Source organism: Ursus americanus, chromosome 1 (genome assembly GCF_024610735.1).
Source record: "Ursus americanus isolate L20-20 chromosome 1, mUrsAme1.1.p, whole genome shotgun sequence".
Classification (NCBI taxonomy): Eukaryota; Metazoa; Chordata; class Mammalia; order Carnivora; family Ursidae; genus Ursus; species Ursus americanus.
The window spans coordinates 99,220,121-99,239,816 of record NC_142127.1 but is presented as its reverse complement, the minus strand read 5'-3'; positions in this window follow the sequence as shown (position 1 = coordinate 99,239,816).

Genomic DNA, 19,696 nt, shown 5'->3' with positions numbered 1-19,696 from the left:
GGGCCGGTGTAGTTTATCTTTACCTGTGTTATTTACATGGCAAAGGTTCAGGTATTAAATTAACAGGAAACTACAAAGACGTTAAAAGGGGGGGGGGGCAGGAGGCCAAGATGGGTTTTTTCCTCCTCTGTACCCACGCCCTTGAAAATATCATTAAACAAATAGGCTTTTTCTGATTTCTCTGGTTTTTGATGAAGATGTAAAGTGAAACTGGGATTTCTGAAACAATTTGCTTCTCTGTGGTCCCTCAGGCAGAACTTGGTGGGAAGCGTGACAGAAACGTACTGACTTGGAAAAGAAGGAGTGATTTCGGTTTGGTTTTGGGTACCTCCTTTGTCTTCTTTTCTCCTGGTCTTTCATGCTATTCTTCCTTCTTCCTCCTCCCCTCTACCTTTCCCTCCCTCTTCTCTCCTCTGCCTTCTACCCCCTCCTCCCTCCCTCCTTCCCCTCCTCCCTCCCTCCTTCCCCTCCTCCCCTCCACTCCTCTTCTCCCTTCCCCTGCCCCTTCGCTTTTTCCCCTTTCCCATCGCTCTTCCTTCACTGTCTTTCCTTTTCCCTCTTCTCCACTAAAACAATTGTTTTTGGAGCTTTGAGGAAGGTGGGACCTGGGGACAGTGTTTGGGCTCCCGGGGAGCCCTACAGGGGGAGAAAGATCTTCAGTGTGAGGAAGACCATGAAGGGGAAGGAAGCTGGGGGGAGTCCCCAGGACCCAGAGAGGACAGAGTCTGGGGTGGGAGGGAGTTTCCAGACTGGGTCTGACAGGGCCCTGTGGGCAGGATGGTGGAGCAGCCCCCGTCCCCTGTGCTGAGTCCTGGATGCTGGATGACCCCGAGGGCACCGCTGTACTCGGACTTCATTTCCTTGTTCTTGGGGGTGGAACATTTCCTTTTTTTTTTTTTTAAGATATTATTTATTCATTTGACAGAGAGAGTGAGAGAGAGAGCATAAGCAGGGGTAGTGACAGGGCAGGCAGGGCAGGCAGAGGAAGAGGGTGAAGCAGGCTCCCCACTGAGCAGGGAGCCCGACATGGGCTTGATCCCAGAACCCCGGGATCATGACCTGAGCTGAAGGCAGAAGCCCAACCGACTGAGCCACCATAGGTGCCCCAAGGGTGGAACAGTTTCCTTTCTTCCCTTCTAGATTCTTTGGCTGGTCTAATAATTAAATTGACATAAGACAGATTAACAGGAGCAAAATAAATTTAATTACATCCATACTGCCACCCCGCAAAGACATAAGACTCAAAGGCAGCGGGGCAATGGAGGCTCACATGCCATCCTGAGCTGAAGAACGGAACAGGGGCCTGGGCTCCAAAGGGAGGAGGACAAGTCACAGGAAGATGAGAAGAGCAGATGTTTGGTAACCAGATGTTGGCCCTGCCATGCAGTTAAGTCTCTCTGATGAAAGAAAGAAAGAAAGAAAGAAAGAAAGAAAGAAAGAAAGAAAGAAAGATCGATCGATCTCTGGTAATAGCTCTCTTTCTGGGTCAGGCTTTTCCTGAGTCTTGGATCTTGATTGCCTTCAGCTCAAACAATCCACAGGCCACAGTGGCACATTTTGGGGTGATGTGTTCTGCTCCCCTCATCGCCTACCTGGCCGATGGTTCCTATCGGGGTACTGGGAATGCAGATCTCTGTGACAGCTGGTGCTCATATGAGGGTCAAGCAGCTCAGTTTCACCTGAACTTTAGGGAAATGAAGGTCTAATGAAGGTCTGTGAAGATGGCCAGGCAGAAAGGCCCTAGCTCTAATCCCCACTGTACACTCGCTGGGCCCAGGATGGGTCAGTGGCATCAGGAGCGGAGGTGGGCAGCCCCCCGCAGGGCACACCTGCACAGGCTGAGGGAATTGGGGGGCAGAAAGGCGATCCTCCATCTGCAGAAACGCGCACTCAGCCTGTGCTCGAGCATCCGACCCCATCCCCCCCTCTTCTGGGGCACAGGTGGGAGACCTGGGAGTAACAGCTGAAAGAACATCCTTGCAAAAGCGGGGACACCAGCCAGCTCTGCCTGGCACCCGGGAGCAGGTGACAAGCTCGCCTGAGCATTGCCAGCATGTCTGCATCTTCCCCCTGGTGCAACGTTGGCCAAATGCAGCTTCAGCCTGTGACCCCGGAGAGGCTGTCTGCACCTTCTGCCCCGGCCTGGGCCTCAAGGTGACTTTGTGGGGATCCGTTGGCATCCAAGCCTCTGGCACAGCAGGGAGGGGAGCGGCAGCTGACCTGGGCTGCAATGACGTAGGGTGACCTCGAAGCCACTCAGGCTGGTCCTCCCTTAAAACTCCCCTGGCCAGGGCGAGTTAGAGTTTGAGCATGAGTCCCCCGAGATCCCATCTTGCAGGAGAATGGCACTGGCTGAGAATGGCCGGGAAGTGGCTGTGGTCTCTGAGAGCTGAATGGGGCCTTCACCTCCCCCAGGGTATGAATGTACCAACCTCACTCAAGCTGGCCCCTTAATTGTCAGGCCTCTTAAGGTTCGAGTGGATGGGGGGTTATGGCAGGAGGCATCCCACTTCCTCAGCCAGAGCTCAGCATGCACAGCCCTTTATAGACAATCCAGTAGAATGTCAGCTGCGTCCCTGCGGTGGGCCTGAGAGCCAGCGCTCACCATGGACTCCCTGCCCGGGTACCTGTATGTCTCATTCTGCACACCTTCTACCGCCCCTTCGTCCCCGGCTGATGAGATCTAGAAAGAATGTGTGTTTTGGGGATATGTGCAGTGGGTGACTTCATGATTGCTCTTTCCAGGGGGCCTGGAGTAGGACAGGGTCACCATTAAATATTAATCTTATGATGACATTATTTGTTCAGATCAGCTCCTGGCCAGCACCTCTCCTGCCCAGAGACATGAATGGAGGATTCAATCAGGATCCTAGTGAGTGCCCCAAAACTCGGGTTTCTTCGCCAGATCTGTATGTTAAATGTGGTTCCGCGGGTCAGGAAGCTCTGTGATTACCAGCTTCAAGACTGCTCAGCTCCCCATTCTCAGGCTGTGCTGGGCAAAGGCGAGGGGGTGTTGCAATGACTTGAGAGTGTGGCATGACACTGGGGGAGACAGTGAAACCCTCACCTCATAGCTTTAGAAGAAGCCTCTTATCACTTAACCACTGGCGGCAGAAGCAGTGCTTGCCAATAGAACTTTCTGTGATGAAGAAAGTACCTTAAGTCTGTGCTGTCCGGGATGGTAGCCATGAGCCATAGATGGTTATTGAGCACTTGATATGTGGCTATTGTGACCGAGGCACTGTTTTTAATTTTTTATTTAATTTTAATTAATTTTAAGTTAAATTTAAATAGCCACAGGTAGTTAGTGGCTATCATATTGGGCAGCACAGATGTGGAAGTTATGCCATCATTCTCTTACAAGGATGATTTCTGTGGCTTCAAGGACAATTTAGGTTGGTTTTGAACTAGACAGTGACAGGACAAGGGTACTGGCTGTAACAGCCAGGACTCACTGCCACTCCATGCTCACTGAGCCCTGAGTTTGTTACAAAGGGATGGAGGTTGAATCAATAGTAGATTAAGCCACCTATGACACCCCCACTCCTCTTCGTTGCTGATTGGTCTTGGGGTGGGTGTGTGACTCAATTCTAGCCACTCCAACACAAGAGGAAGTCCCCTGGAGAGACTTCTGGGGGAAGATTTTCTTTCCTGAATAGGAAAAGCCAACAGTCCTTTTTAGCCCATCCTCTTCCTTCTTGTTTGGGACACTGTTGTGTGGATTTGATATTTGGACCTGTGGCAGCCATCTTGTCATTGTGAGGGAAAAGCCAAGACAATCAATATCTTTCTATGAATTGTTGATAATATTTGGGGAAACTCAGTGAACCCGTGTACTATGAGAGCATCTAAGGCACCTCATTGAGTCTAAGCACAATATCATCAATGCAATGAACCACCATGATGTCCCATAGGGCTGTGAGATGGTCAAGGCCCATCCAGCCCAAAGTCTAGAAGCAAAATGGGAAAGACTTGCTGGGTCCACTTCTTCTCCACTGGTTCGATGGGAGAGTTATGTAGGACTGTAAGAGAAATCATCCCCCCAACACACGCACACACACATGCACACACACATACACAAACACACGCGCACACACACCCCTTTGACTCATTCTCAGGGATACTAATAACAGTACTCCCTTCTGGGCTTTTATTTCCCTTCAGATTTGCTGTTTGTTGGGAAGGGGGATTCCAGGGGCTTCTCCCTTGCCTTTCCCATCATAATAGCCCTTACTTTTGGGTCATAGAACCAATGTGTGGATTCTGCCTGAGGTTTAGAATATCTATTTCAATCCAACCCCGAGACACCGGAGAAATAATGGGTCCAGGATTCCAACAGTCCTACTATGAGTAGGTCTCCAACCAAAACTCCATTTATCACTCAACCTGGTGGTGTTCTGGTCCCCCTAGGATTACTGTTGGTTTGACCCGTGTCCCAAATCTCCTGAAAGTTCTGATTCATTCCTTTCTCCAGGGCACAGTTTCCCTGACATGTGGTCAAATCCCCTATAGGGAAAGCAGGAGTAAGATAGGCAGAATACATTTTTGATGTTATCACATGGTTTTTTTTCAAGGGGACCCAGTCTCCATTCAATTCAAGGGGCTGTGAACTGACACATCAGAGAAGCCACTCTGCCACTCTGGGACCTTCTGCTGAAATCAGAGAAACCTCTTTGATGGCAGTATCCTCTCAATAACAGTCTGCCTGGGAAGGTGGACCTGGCATTATTGCTGCTGGCCCCTTAGGCTTATGCTGTTAAACTCTGAACTCTGCTGCAGTCACTGTGAATATTATCTGATTGACCACAGGGCCTTTGCATCACTCCTTCACAATTCAAAGTCCTTGGCAGGAGCACCTAATTGGCTAACTTTAGGTTACAGGATGATGTACTAGTTATAAAGAAGCTGAATGAGAGAATATTTGATTCACCTTTGGCTTCCATAGAGAGGAATAGAGGCTGGGCAGCCAAAATATTGGTGATTTTTATCTTCACTTATTGCTTATCTATGTAGTTAGGTTCTTTCTTTCTTTCTTTCTTTCTTTCTTTCTTTCTTTCTTTCTTTCTTTCTCTCCTTCTTTCTTTCTTTCTTTCTCTCCTTCTTTCCTCTTTCTTCTTTATTGAGGTACAGTTGACATGTAACATATTAGTTTCAGGTATACAACATAATGATTCACTATTTGTATATATTTCAAAATAATCATGATAATTCTAGTTAACATCAGTTACCATACATAGTTACAAATTTTTCCTATATCTTATTACATGCATAATTATTAAGAAGTCTGTTATTTTATATATTCTTCGATCAACCAGTTCCAAAGTTATAATTATTAAACATGTTCCAGGGGGGTGGATTAAAAATGGTTCTTGGACCTGAAAAGGTCAGGAATACTAGCCTAAGAATTTGTGTGTGAGGATGAAACCAAAATGACCCTGCCTGGTCCTGCCTGGCCCCCCTCTGTGGGGGGACATCTGGAGGAGACCTCTTTTCAGACTCCTTGACTTTCAGAAGTGGTTGTTAACCCTGCCCCCAGCTCAGAAGCCTCTTTAAACATTGAGGTCTGCACTTAACTGGCAACATAGAATATTAAGGGTCCTTGTCAGATCGGAGCCACGACCGCAAACTCACTCTTGTTGATACTTAGCAAACATTCGGTTGAATTAAACAACATTTAGGAAGACTTGTCTGAATGGCAGTTACACATTCAATCATGCATGAGGGCTCCAGCCCTCGTTAGCATTTACTTTGGGATTAAATACTACATCTCGGATGATCACATGCTCTCTGCCCTTAGGTGCCTCGGGTTGTTTTGTTTGAACCCACATGGAGCCATGCCACTGACTTGAAGAAGGACGACTGTCCTCGACTGTTGACATCAACCCTGTGGCACTCATTGTTTTATTTACAATAAGGATGTTTTTAGGGCCTTGCTTGCTATATTACATAAGCCCTCTGTATGGAAGCATATGGAAGAAATTCCTTTCTGGTCTTAGAATTAAGCAACAGATTTATTTATATCTAACAAACACTGTAATATGGCTGGCCTTGTTTCCTTCTTTGCATGAGCTGCTAGGAAGCTCAGAGTCAAAATGTGGCCCATATCTAGTAAATGTAGAGGATTTTCATGGTAAGCATTTTGTGTATTAATCTTATCTCTGGCTTCACATTATTTCTCCTAACCTAATTTTCCCAACCTTCCTAATGTTTCCTGTGACTTTTTTTTTTTAAGATTTTATTTATTTATTTGACAGACAGCCAGCCAGCTAGAGAGGGAACACAAGCAGGGGGTGTGGGAGAGGAAGAAGCAGGCTCATAGCCTGATGTAGGGCTCCATCCCAGAACGCCGGGATCACGCCCTGAGCCGAAGGCAGATGCTTAACGACTGCGCCACCGAGGCGCCCCTCCTGTGACTTTTTTTAAAAAAAGGTTTACTTATTTATTTGAGAGAGAGAAAGCGCGGCTGCCTGTGCATGAATGGGTGGGGAGGGGCAGAGGGAGAGGGAGAAGCAGACTCCCCGCTGAGCAGGGAGCCCTTTGCAGGCGGGGCTCAATCCCAGGACCCTGAGATCATGATCTGAGCTGAAGGCAGATGCTTAACCTACTGAGCCACCCAGGCGCCCCTTTCCTGTGACTTTTTTAAAAAAGTATTTTACTGGTATATTTTTTAAGCAAGCTTAAATGTTTTCTCTTTATTTTTAGTCAGGGAAAGATAAAAACAAAGATACACATAAAATATTTAAAATGTTATATTTTCACTTGGACCCTTGTACCGAACTCTGTGCTGTTCTCTAATCTGGGAGCTCAGGGATTTTACTGTGTTTGCAGTTTTCATTTCAGTCTTTGAGAACAATCACTTGTCACCACTCTTGTGATCAAGGTGGTAGGAAGAATTTTCATCCATTTGCATTCTTTTGAAACTCCTCTTCTTTCACCTGATGTTTACTTAATACCTGACACAATCGTTATGTACTTATCTTTATTCTCTGGATAGTGGAATGGAATTCAGAAACTCATGTCCTCCTTCAGTGTTATAATCCTCTAACAAGAATTCCAAGCATTTTGAGTTTTTACACTTTTTTTTCCCTCTTCACTATGGATGTCAGACAAATCAACCTCCAGAAGTCACTGGTTTGTCTTAGAAGCAAACTTGAAAAGACCAATCTGTAGTCAAGGAAGGGCGAGCAACCTCAGCCACCAACACATACAATAGAAACCTAAAAACAGTGTGTTTGCAGGGGCACCTGGGTGGCTCAGTCAGTTAAGTGTCTGACTCTTGGTTTCGGCTCAGGTCATGATCTCAGGGTCGTGAGATTGAGCCCTGTATTGGGCTCAGGGTGGATCCTCCTTGAGATTCTCTCTCTCCCTCTGCCCCTCCCCCCTCTAAAAAAGTAAATAAAAATAAAAGAAAAAAAATAGTGTGTATAGGAGAATTTATGGATTCATTCTGGGATAATTTTGAGGTAGCGGTTATAATCCTCTACCCATCATGTTTCTTGTAGGAAAAAAAAAACAGAAAATAGGGACAATAAAAAAGAAAAAAGTATTGCCCAGTTTCTTATTATTAAGGGGATTAGCTTTCCAAATTTTAAACAAAGTGCTTGTTATATTCACCAAATATTTATTGAGTGCCTACTATGTGTAAATCACTGTGTTATGCCCTGCTGGAACATAGCATTTTCAAAACTAGACAGTCTCTACTCTGTGCTTCCTACTATACATGTCACAGCCCGTAACACATTTATGCAAATGGTATCACACAGTGCAGAGTGTCCTGATACCTGCTTTGCTCACTGCACCATATATTTTGGATATCTTTCCATGTCAACATCTACAGACTGACATCATCATTTCAAAAGGCCAAATAGTATTATGTATATGATTAACTCTAATTTATATTAATCAGTGCCCTCATATTGCAAACTTTTTCTTTCAAAGATTTCATTTCTTTATTTGAGAGAGAGAGACAGAGATAGTGACAGAGATAGAGAGAGAGAGCATGAGTGGGGAGGAGAGGGAGAAGCAGGCTTCTCGCTGAGCAGGGAGCCTGACGCGGGCTCAATCCCAGGACCCTGGGATCATGACCTGAGCCAAAGGCAGATGCTTAACTGACTGAGCCACCCAGGCGCCCCATGTTGCAAACTTTCATGCGATTATAAAAAGTACTTCTGCCCACAACCTTACACTAAACCTGTGCCTTGATGTTTTCAAGATGCTCTTAAGTCATCCTCAGATGCACTAATGTGGAAAATTGACCCCACATCACTGGGAATCTTTCTGGCTTTTCTAGCTCAATGACTTTGGCTGGGCCTTTTGTACACAAAGCCCGACTTGCTCAGATCTAGCTGACCAGAACCACTCGGGAGATGACTGAAGAACGCGTCTGGCTTCATCCTTACAAGGGACCTCCCTTTCTACAGGGACAGCATGATCTCATGTGGGTCTTAATGATTGCATCACCTTGTCATTTCTGGTGGTGGAAGGAGCCAACTCCCTTTCTATTCATGCCTTGCTTGAGACCTGGTACCCTCTTCCTGCCCTATCCTGGTGCTCAGTAAGTGAGCAAATGCATGAATAAACAGACTCCAGGACCATAGAAATGGTGTGTGTGAGAGACAGACAGTCCACAGAGAGGAAGTGACATGTGGGGGTGGCAGGCTGGCTGAAATTCAACACCGTGGATAAGTTAAAGATGCATGTTTCAGTTTCTAGGAAAACAACCTCTAGAAACAACATTAAGAAGCTAAAAAGCTAATAGATGAGTTAATGCCATATTCAGTTCGCCCAAAGTGTGGCGGAGAAGGATAAAGAGAGAAAAAAACCAACTTCAGGGACAAATAAAAAACTAAACCAAGATGGTAGACTTAAATCCAACCATGTTAATAGTTATTTAATATCAATGAACTAAATGCTTTTATGTAAAAAGCAGAGATTTTCGGATTGCATAAAAAAAGCATACAGAACATTCACCAAGATAGACCATATGCTGGCCCACAAAACAAGTCTCAATAAATTTCAAAGGATTGAACACAAGCTGAGTACATTACCTGAGGTATTAAATTTGTCATCAACCACAGAGGTATTAAAATTAAGAATCAATAACAGTACGATACCCAGAAAGTCCTCAAAAATGGGAATTAACAACACGATCCTACATAACATCTTAAAGCAACACATGTGAAATTAGGAAATAATTTTACTTGAATTAAAGTGAAAATAAAACACCAAAATCTGTGAGAGGCAACTAAATGAGTGCGTGGAAAGATTTTTTGTTATAGCTGTGGGCTCGTCATTTTATGTGCCTCCCTTTCCCCTCAACTTTTGGATGAGAGAGTTTCTATTTTATTTTCCTGTCTCTGTCTCGCCAGTATTTGTCAGGTGTTGGGGGGGAGGTAACTGCTCTTCGAAGTTCATAGGCCTCTGCACCTAAGAAACCAAATGTGAGGAGCTACACCTGAGGAACCACACCGCCAAGTATCATCCCCATCCGGATCCAGTTTTCATGGCGGGATCCTGGATCTCAGGCCTGAGTGTGGCGCTGGCATGGAAAACTACTTTGGAAGTTTTGGTTTGGTTTCTTTTGAGGGGTGACTCTATTTCGTAAGTGGATACGAATTATTAGGAGTTGGAGGGCAGACTGGGGTCGATTGTGACATTGTGGCCCCCAGTCAACCGAACCTTCCAACATTCCCATCCTCATATAGTCCATATTGACTCAGTGTTGGCTCACGCGACATTAGCAAGAATGATTCAAGTAGAGACTTGTTCAGGGCCAGCACAGTGGGGCTTGTCCTCTTGGAACCCTCCTTGGGATTCAGCTGCCATGTGTAAAGAAGCCCATAGCAGGCCACTTCATGTGGAGAGGACTCTGCAGGATAAGAGACGAACGTGGGTGTTCCTGCTCCCACCAAGCTGCTGGCTTGAATCAGCTGTATGAGTGACCCCAGCTATACCACGAACCACCTCGTTGAGCCCCATCAACCCAGAGAAACAATAAATCATTGTTTTATGCCACTAAGTTTTGGCGTGGTTTGTCGTGTGGCGGTAGATAACTGGAACGCATAGTGAGCTCTGGAGCTAGGGTGGTCTTTCAGAGTTCTCTCAGAATGAGACACGAGTCCAAGCCTTTTTACCCCCACATGGACCTGAAGGCGAGCAGAGTATGCTATCCCAAATGTGCCCCTTCGGCTTGTGGATTATTTTGAGCCGAAGGTAATCAAGTCCCAGGAGACTCAGGAAAAGCTTTTTTTTTTTTTTTAAACCTCTCCCTAACTGCCTAAAATAATGGACATAGGGGGCCCAGCCCAGAGAGAGAGCTATTATCAGCGATAACTTCTTTTTATGTAAAAGACATCTGCATGGCGGGACATTTGATTACTAAACATCTGCTCTTCTCATCTTCCTTGGAATTTCCTTCCTCTCCTTTGAAGCCCCAGGCTCCCACCCCTTTCCTTCGCTCACCATGGCACAGAAGCCTCAACTGCCTGACTACCTTGGAGTCTCATATGTTTCTGGGGCTCCCATACGTATGTAATCAAATTTGTTTTCTCCTGTTAATCTGTCTTATGCCAATTAATTATTAGACCAGCCAAAGAACCTAGAAGGGAAGAAGGGAACACTTTTCTGCCTCTGCAGACCTATCTTTGGTTCACCTTGCCTCTAGAGAGGTGGCATGATCTTGGGTGAAACAATACCTTTTTTTAAGCCAAGGGCAATTCCCAGAGACAGACATAGCTGCCAGCGTTCAGGGGCCAACACTTCTGGGATCTAAGGGAATGAGCGCCTTGATCTGGTAGTAGAGTATAGCATTCACCATCAGATTTCTATCGACTTCCACTATATTCCCATTGGTGGGATAGAGGAAGGGGGCTAGAGATACTTTATTTGATGCCAGGTCAACCTGTGGCAGGATGTGCCTGGCTTAAAGGAAGAGTAATGAATTAGTCTAAAAAGACATGGTAGGTGGGCCCATGAGGGTATCTTTCCTGGATTTCTGGCCCTAGGGGAGTACTTCCTCACCAAAACTGGCTGCTGTGGAGTGAGAATTGGACATCACATGTCCCAACCCTAGAAGGCCACCCTGACTCATTTCTGTGTTCATTACTCAGGCTACAGAAGTCAGTAATAATGAAGTTTGATCTTGGGGCCACAGACTCACAGAGAGAGGGATAGGGCAAGTCTGAAGAGGGTTTGGGGGGAGGGTCTGGTAATCAGACGATGGTGGCATTGAAAAGGGATCTTATGCAAAAAGTAGGTATCTTTAGGGATGTTCATTGTAATACTATTTATGAAAGTGAAAGATTGGACAAATTTGTATATTCATCAGCAGGTGAACTGTTAAAAAAAGGAGAAACCAATTGAGAACCAACATGTGTTGATCGCCTTCCCAGCATTCCAGGCTTCCTTAATTAAAATAACCTAATTTTCATTCAGATATTCTGCCTTCCCTAGCGCAGCCTACTCGGGGGAAGCTAACTTCCGGCCACCCCGTGGCCGGGCCCTGGGTGGCCTAAGCCAATCAGCGCACTCCTCTGGTCCCCATCACCAGTGGTCATGTGATCCAAGGCAGTCCAATTAGAGTGACATAGGACTCTCGCTTGGAATGCTGGGAAAGGGACGGGCTGGTGGGCCCACTGTCAGAATGGGGATCATTACCCATTGCCACTGTAGGCGAGGCAACGTTTCCCCTCTACCGTTTTAAGGTTTCTTTGCCTGAGACTGAGAATTAGACACATAGGGCAAGTTAGCAGGTGAAAGGCATACAAGTTTATATACATTTTGTATGATATGGGAACTCTTTAAAGGAAGTGAAAACCCAGACAAATGGTGGAAAGCACTTACTTTTCCATCAGGTTGAACAAAGAGAGACAACTGTGGGGAAAGTATTAAACTGCCCGGGGAGGCTAAAGGAAGGTAAGAAGTATCTAGACGAGGTCTGTGTGTATAGAATTCTCTAGGTCTCAATTACTTGTCCTTGATGATAAGAATGTTACTTTCCCTCCGGTGGAGAGGAGGGACATCTTTCACATGTGAGTTTTTAATCTCCTACTTTGAGAGACAAAAGGGGAGATCAGAATGCCCTTCCTGGAGCTCCTGTTCTTTAAGTGCTTTTACCTCAAAACAATCCTTAAGCCAAAGTGGCATGTTTTGGGGTGGCAGAGTCTCATTTGATCAATTATGAAACAGTCATGTGATGGGACATCATGCAGCTGCTGAAATGAGCTATTGGAAAGATGTCCATAAGAAATGAAAAGAATGGGTCACACATATATGGGATGAAATCGTATATAATCAGGGTAAAAAAATGTCCATTTTAACCAAGTGATCTCTTGGTGGGGGGTAGGAAAGGTAGTGGGGAGAGAGAGGGAATCCTGTGTTCCTCAGTACCTGAGCTTAAATTCTGTCTGATGCCTGAGGGAGGAGAGCGCACCCCCTCCTCCAGGGACAGCCTCTGTGGGAGAGAGGGGCACCGCATGAGACCTGGCAGGTGGTTGAGCCAGAAGCACGGTAGAAGGGGCCTCATCTACAAATACAAGACTTAAAATACCCAATCTTATTGACAGAACAGTCATCCCACCAGGGATCTGCTCCTCTGGGGAGGGGCTGAAAGGAGAAGCTCTGGGTTCTATGGAGTGAAAGGAGCAGGAAGACTCAGGGCCCCAGGAGAGGGGAAAGTTTCCTCCTTTAGAGGCTTGTCTAGCTCACTGGCTTTCTGTTTCTCACGGGCAACAATTCTGTCTTGTTGTTGGGCCCCAGTCACCCAGGACTAACGTGGGCACTGGCACAAGGCGGTACTGAATGAAGGAGGCAAGGCCGAGGTGGGGGAGGGGCACAGACAGCAAAAGTAGGAGGCTTCCCACCTGTGCACCCCCAGTGAGGGGAGGCCCAGAGAAACCGCCTTTTGTTGTCTAGCCTGACTTCACAGCTGGAAGTTCTGCTTCCTGGCTGTTTCAGACATTCCTCCTTTAACCGTAAATATTATTTTTAAGGAGTCTCCAGCCCATGGAAGTCTTGGTCAGCCTAACTGCTCTCAGAGGGAATATGCAACTTTAAAGTGTTTGAAAAGAATCCACTTCTGAGGAATTTGCATTTTCAGAAAGCTTTCAATAGAGGGCCAAGCCATGGAGCCTGTGAATAAGGTCTTTCTGTGTTTGCTGCTCCATGCGAACAGTGCAGGAGGAATAAGAGAAAGGAGGCACATTGCATTCCCCCCCGCAGCTGCGGCTGAGGGGGTGGGGGAAGGCGCACTTGCCAAGAGCCGGTGAGGATTCTGGGATGTGTGTGTTGAGTCATCTCTTCCCTGCAGGTTTCCAGGGAGCTGGTTTGCATGAGGTAAACTCGTGACCTGATTCCCAACTCCGAGGGCCACTGTTTCTTGCTCTGCAGCTTCCTCTTGCTGCAAGGATATGGCCTGGTGGGGAGGGGGAGGGTATCCCACTGGGTGGGGGAGGGGCGTCGGGGCAGAGCCTGGCTGCTCAGTTGCTTATATAGAATTCAGCCCCACACTCAGGTAGGCACCTTTTCCATCCCTTCTCCCTTCCGTTGGGACCAGTGGGTGCCATGGCCATCAGAAGACCTCACCGTGTGGTTTGCTAATGCTCCCTTTGGCCCCACCCCTTGTTCATCTTCATTCTCTGATGAAGCTGAGAGAGAAAGTGGTTTGTCTTCATTTTGTGAAGAAGGGGGAAAAGAAAGCCTAGGGGAGGAAGGTAACTTTAAAACCCCACCCACCAACAGTTAGCCAAAGACTTCCTGCCCCAGTATAGCAGCCCTTCCTGGGTCCTCGGCTGACCCTGGGAAGCTCTCCCCAGAGGTCACAGTGACAAAGAAGGGGTGTTTGCCAACCTTCCTCCCCACAGGAGTCCTTCCCCTGTGGCTTGTGGTCAGCCTGTTGGGTGTGTCCTCTTGGAAGGGCCCCCCCGGACACTGTGAGGTTGCTGTGCCAATTCTTACTGCAGGGCCTTAAGAGTACTTGGGGTCAAAGAGCTGAGGGGGTCTGGGTGTGTAACTTCGAAGCCCTTTGAAGTGACTGACAGGCATGAGGCATCATTTCAGGCGAGCTTATCCTAAGACCGGCCTATACACTAGACCAAGAGACTGCTCTTGCTTTTATTTCTGATACTAACCAAACAAGGTCATAAAATGAACAAACTGGTAGAACAAAAGTGCCTCCAGATGCATCCTCCCTTCCTCTAGAAAAATGTTACACTCTACCCCACTCTTTCTTCCTCCCTCCCCATCTCTTCCCTCTCTCCCTCTCTGCTTCTGTCTCTCCCTGTCTTTCAATTCAAACAAAATATTATTGACTCTTTCTATATGCAGCCATTGTTATAGGAGCTGGCAGTACGTTTGTGAACAACAAAATAAAGAGATCCCTGGCTGGTAGATCTTACAGGCTGGAGGAAGGAGACAGGCAATAAATAATCACCATAAGCAATAAGTAAGTTTTACAGCATTTTAGAGAGTACTGAGGGCTGTGGGAATAGAAGTGGGGGTTTGTAGCAGTTCTAAGCAGGTGGTCAGGGTGGACCTCATTGGCAAAATTACATTTAAACAAAGACTTGAAGGCAAATGTAGAGGAGGAAAAATATCTTTCCTTCTATCCTTCTAAGTTCTTGGCTGGGGCCTCTGTACCAAAAAACAGATTAATAACAGAAAAGCATGAGCCTTATTTAATACAAGTTTTATACTGTGACATGGGAGCCTTTATCAGGAAATGTAGACTTGCAGAAGCAGTTAAACCTGAGCCTTTCAACGCTAGGGTTGAGGAAGAATGAAAAGTTGTAGGAAAATGTGATTGGACATCTGTGTCTTAGAGATAAGGATGCTCATTTCCTGTAGGTATAGAGAGACCACCTCTCACCTGAGGGTCTATGACCTGCTTCGGGGGAAGGTCACAGAGTCCTTCCCGCACGTGCTGTTTTTTAAATTCCTTCAGCTCAAGACAGCCATGGGCTATGGGAAGAGTGTGCCAGGCACAGGGACCAGCCAGCACAAAGGCCTAGGGTGGAGGGTGCCTGGCACTGGTGAGAAACAGCAGGGAGGTCTCCACAGCTGGAACGCATTGGGGGGGGGGGCGAGCAGGAGATGCAATCAAAGAAGGAGGGGGCTTGTAAGCTCCCCCAACCACTGGAGGATTTTTAAAACACTTAAAATTTGAAAAATAAATTTGAAACTTAAAATGTCAAGAACAGGGGCACCTGGGTGGCTCAGTAAGTTAAACGTCTGCCTTTGGCTCAGGTCATGATCTCAGGGTCCTGGGATTGAGCCCTGGGTCAGGCTCCCTGCTCAGCGGGGAGTCTGCTTGTCCCTCTCCCTCTGCCCCTTGCCCCAGCTCATGTTCTCTCTCTCTCTCAAATAAATAAATAAATAAATAAAATGTTACAAAAAATAAAATGTTGAGAATACACTGGCAAAGACTCTCTTCTTGACCTAATTACAGCCAGGCTCCTCTGGCCCAGAGCTTGCCCTTTTCAGTCCGGGTTTAGCGGGAATCCTGCTGGGTGAGTTTACAGAATCCTCTACCTTTGGTATCTGACCAACCTTGATATCTGATCAAATTCCTCAGCCATCCTCTTACATCTTTCACCCTGGCCTGCCTTCAGCAAGAATCTTATCCAGTCGGTTCAGCCAGAATTTCCCCTTTCCCCCATGTTTTCTCTCAGTAGTTTCCCATCCACTGACCCCACCCTGCTCCTAGACTATAAATCTACACTTGTCCTTGTATTCAGAATGGAGCTCAGAGTTCTTTACTGAGGTCCCTCTTCCCCCCATTGCCATATTTCCAGAATAAAATATGCCTTCCTTGCTGTAACTTCTGTCTGGCTCTGGTCTTCTTTCAACACAAAAGTAGAGAGAAGAGTGTGATGCACTCAGCATGCCCCAATCACACGGGTTCCACAACGACCCACTCATGGCCACCTTGTGCCATCTGTTCCCCATTTCCCATCTCCCTGACATCACAGCATTTCATCCATAACTATCTCTGTGTGTATCTCTGATGAGGACTTCTTTTACGCTGAACATAAAGTCATTTTCACACTGAAAAATTTATAACAATTCCTTATTATAATTAAATATCCTGTCATTTAGGGCGCCTGGGTGACTCAGTTGGTTAAGCCTCTGCCTTTGGCTCGGGTCATGACCCCAGGGTCCTGGGATCGAGTCCCACATTGGACTCCCGGCTCAGTGGGGAGCTTGCTTCTCCCTCTGCCCCTGCAGCTCCTCCTGCTTGTGATCTCTCTCTCTCACTCTCTCTTTCAAATAAATAAATAAAATCTTGAAAAAAAATAAATATCCTGTCATTAGGTCATTAGAGAGTGTTTTGCAGAGGAGCAACGTGCTTTGAGTTGCTTCTGTAAGTGGTCAGATTGTGTGGCGCACCCGGGACCCTCCCGCTCTGGTACCGCAGGGGCAGGTGGCGGAGCCACTTCGGAAGTGTGACAGTTTCTCCTCAGGTTAAACACCTGCCTACCTCTGGACCCAGAAATTCCATTCCTAGGTGTTTACCAAAGAGAAATGAAAACTTTAGCCCACCAAAAGAATCATACAAACATATTCATAGCAACTTTATTTTAAAATTCCAAATGGGAGGCAACCTGAATGTCCATGAATAGGCAAGTAGATAAACGCGTTGTGGCACAGTCACACGTGGAAATACTCAGAAAGAAAAAGGAATAAATTATTGGTATATACGAGAGAATAAATTAGGTTCAAAACATGCTTGAGGGGCACCTGGGTGGTTCAGTTGGTCAAGTGTCTGCCTTCGGCTCAAGTCATGATCTTGGGGTCCTGGGATCGAGCCCCTCATCTGGCTCCCTGCTCAGTGGGGTGTCTGCTTTTCCTTCGCCCTCTCCCTCTGCCCTTACCCCCACTTGTGCTCTCTCTCTCAAATAAATAAATAAATAAATAAATAAATAAATAAATAAATAAATAAAATCCTTTAAAAAAATTGTTGAGCAGAAGAAGCCAGATAAAGAGTGCATGCTGGTTGATTCCACTTACATGAGTTTCCAGAGCAGGCAAAACTATGAATCTATCTGTCCATGGTGATAGAAATCAAATTAGTGTTTGCATTGGGTTAAGGGGGCACAGATATTGACTAGACAGGGGCTGGTAGGTAGGAAGACTTGGTGGTATGGTTAGATGACAGAGAGAAATGTATCCGGGAAATGCGAGGTGATTCAATCCCTGCCAGCACTACTTCGAGTTCAAGGTCATGAATTTAGAGTAATTCCAGCAGCATGGTTGTGTTTACCCAAGTTCCACTGGATGTGCACAGAGACAGAGAACTGGATTGAACCAGGGTACCTGGTTTTGCTAAGTAGATGAAGGGAGATGGGCCAATCAATTCCTGATCCCACCAGAATGAAAAGACTTTCCTTTTGCTTGTTCCTACAGAGAAAGCAACATTCCCACATACAGACGAAACACAAGTCACTGAAGTGCAAAGTAGACCCCAAACGATCCTCTGTCCCACTTCTTCTAGTCAGCTCGATCCAGCTCCAGGGGCTCACCCAGGGACCTGCTGGGCTTTTTGAGCACTCTGTGTCTGTGGGATTCTTCCACGCACAGGGCCTCCTTGAAGATGCCTTGCCAGCTCCTGAAAAGCACCTCCTGCCCCCCCTGCAGAGCAGAGCACCAGCGGATGGAACTCGATCCCGGTGCCGTTCCGCAGCAGACTGCAGTCCAAACAGCAGTGTCTCAGGTACAAGCAGATTTCCCAGAACGTGGTGCAAGCAGTTTACCCTTGACCACTGGAGGTGGGAAGCCAAGAGAAAGGCAGAAAAAGTGGAAGGGGGAGGAGGAGAAAGGTATAAAGGAGAATACAGTCCAAGGGGTTCAGGGTCTTCATGGAGTTGGCCCACCCAGACCCTTCATCTTGAGTCTAATGGAAGGCAAGCGGACTTTCCCATTCATCTATTTTATGAACTTCTTAACTGGGATTGGTCACCCAAGACTTGAAAAGAACTCGTTAACTCTCAACCTCCTAGAGGAGTCTGAGCCTGGATCCCTTGCTTCAGCCCTGTCGCTGAGACCAACTGGCTCTCTTCTTTGGATACTTCCCTCCTTGGTAGCCAACAAGTCTACACTCCTAGCAAGAAGTTGCCTCAAGACCTCTCAGCCCCAGTCCTTTTGCCAGCTCACGGCTTGGCTCCTGGTTTTGGCCAGGAACATACCATGAATTGTTCCCAAGGGCACTTTGCCAGTTCAGATTCCTGCTCCGAGTCTTCATGACTGGCTGTGTGAGGTGCGGTACGTGTGTAGTATCTGCCGATTATCAAGGGACCTGCTGTCCCTGCATACACTGAGGAGGAGGCGCCCTGGGGAGAGAGGGTCTCCCAGAGTCTCCCAGTGAAGCCCGAACTTGCAGCAGCAGCGTGAAGAGCTGTCCTACCCCTGACGGGCTACCAGCAGCTACAGGCGATTTGCTGCCCTGCCAAACATGGCACTGAGCCTGGGACCTCGGAGGACACGGGAGAGGCTGCCCTTAGGGTTCCATCTCAGTTTTATGATTGGATTTGCCAGTTTAGTTCCCTGGACCGTGGTTACTCATTCTACCTGTAACCCACCAGGCTTCATGGCCAGTGGGAGAGTGGCTGTCCTCTGGAGGGAGTAGGGTGGGAAGGATGAAGACCAGAGTAGTATCTGAGAAGCTCAAGACCTTTCAGCTGGTCCTAGCACCAGGCACCGATGAGCTGGGTGGGCCAGATGGGCAACTGCAGGAGGATGAGGCATCCCGGACTTGGCTCTGCCTCTGCCTCTTGCGCCCTCTCTCTGCGTACCTCTTCTACCCTTGGAAGGATGGCTCCAGTGGGACAGACCTGACTTTCTCATGAACAGCTAGTCTGTGGTCTAGAGACGGTCAGAGGCAAGGTCTGAATCCAGCCTGGGGAAGATGCTTAGACCTACAGGCCGAGTCTCAGCCAGGCTGACCCCAAACTCACAGCCACGGTAGCCTTAGTTATAACACTATGTTCAGAAATATGCTTCCTTCTAGCTCTAAACTTCCCTCTCCAAAGCACCTGTTAGGGCTATTGCTTGACATTGTTGGTAATTAAAAGATTTCAATCCCATGATCATATTTATAGACCACTTTGAATACAGTGGTCTAACCCAAATCTCAGCTTCTCAAAACCTGGTCCCAGTCAGGGCAGCCTTATTCATCATTCTATTATCCCATTCTCTTATGTGCCAGGAAGGATTCAAGAGAGGAAAAACACCTGGTGTCTGCCTCCGAGACCTAATCACAGAGGAAAGAGGTGGACATGCCAACAGAACTGTAGGATGAAGAGTACTGGGAGATGCTTGGCATGTGACCGTTTATCATGCACGGTTTCCACTCTTCAAGAGTGATGCCTACGGTCCATGACAAGTACTGTGAGGCCCAATGCAAGGGCAGGGTAGGAGAGCATCTACAGATGAGCCCCAAAGGCAGTGATGGCCAATGAGAATGCTATTGGTATTTGGGTGGGATAACTCTTTGTCGTGTGGGACTGTCCCATGCTTTGCATTCTCAGCCTTCATCACTAATAGCCCATAGTATCCCCCAGTCACCGTGACAACCAGTCACATTTCCCAGGGGTGGGAGGGTCACCACTGGTGAGGAATCCAAACACGAGGGGTCTGTGGCTCAAGGCAACTGTGAATTCTTGGCTCCTAGCTACTCAGGCACTCATTCTGGTGAAATAGAAGG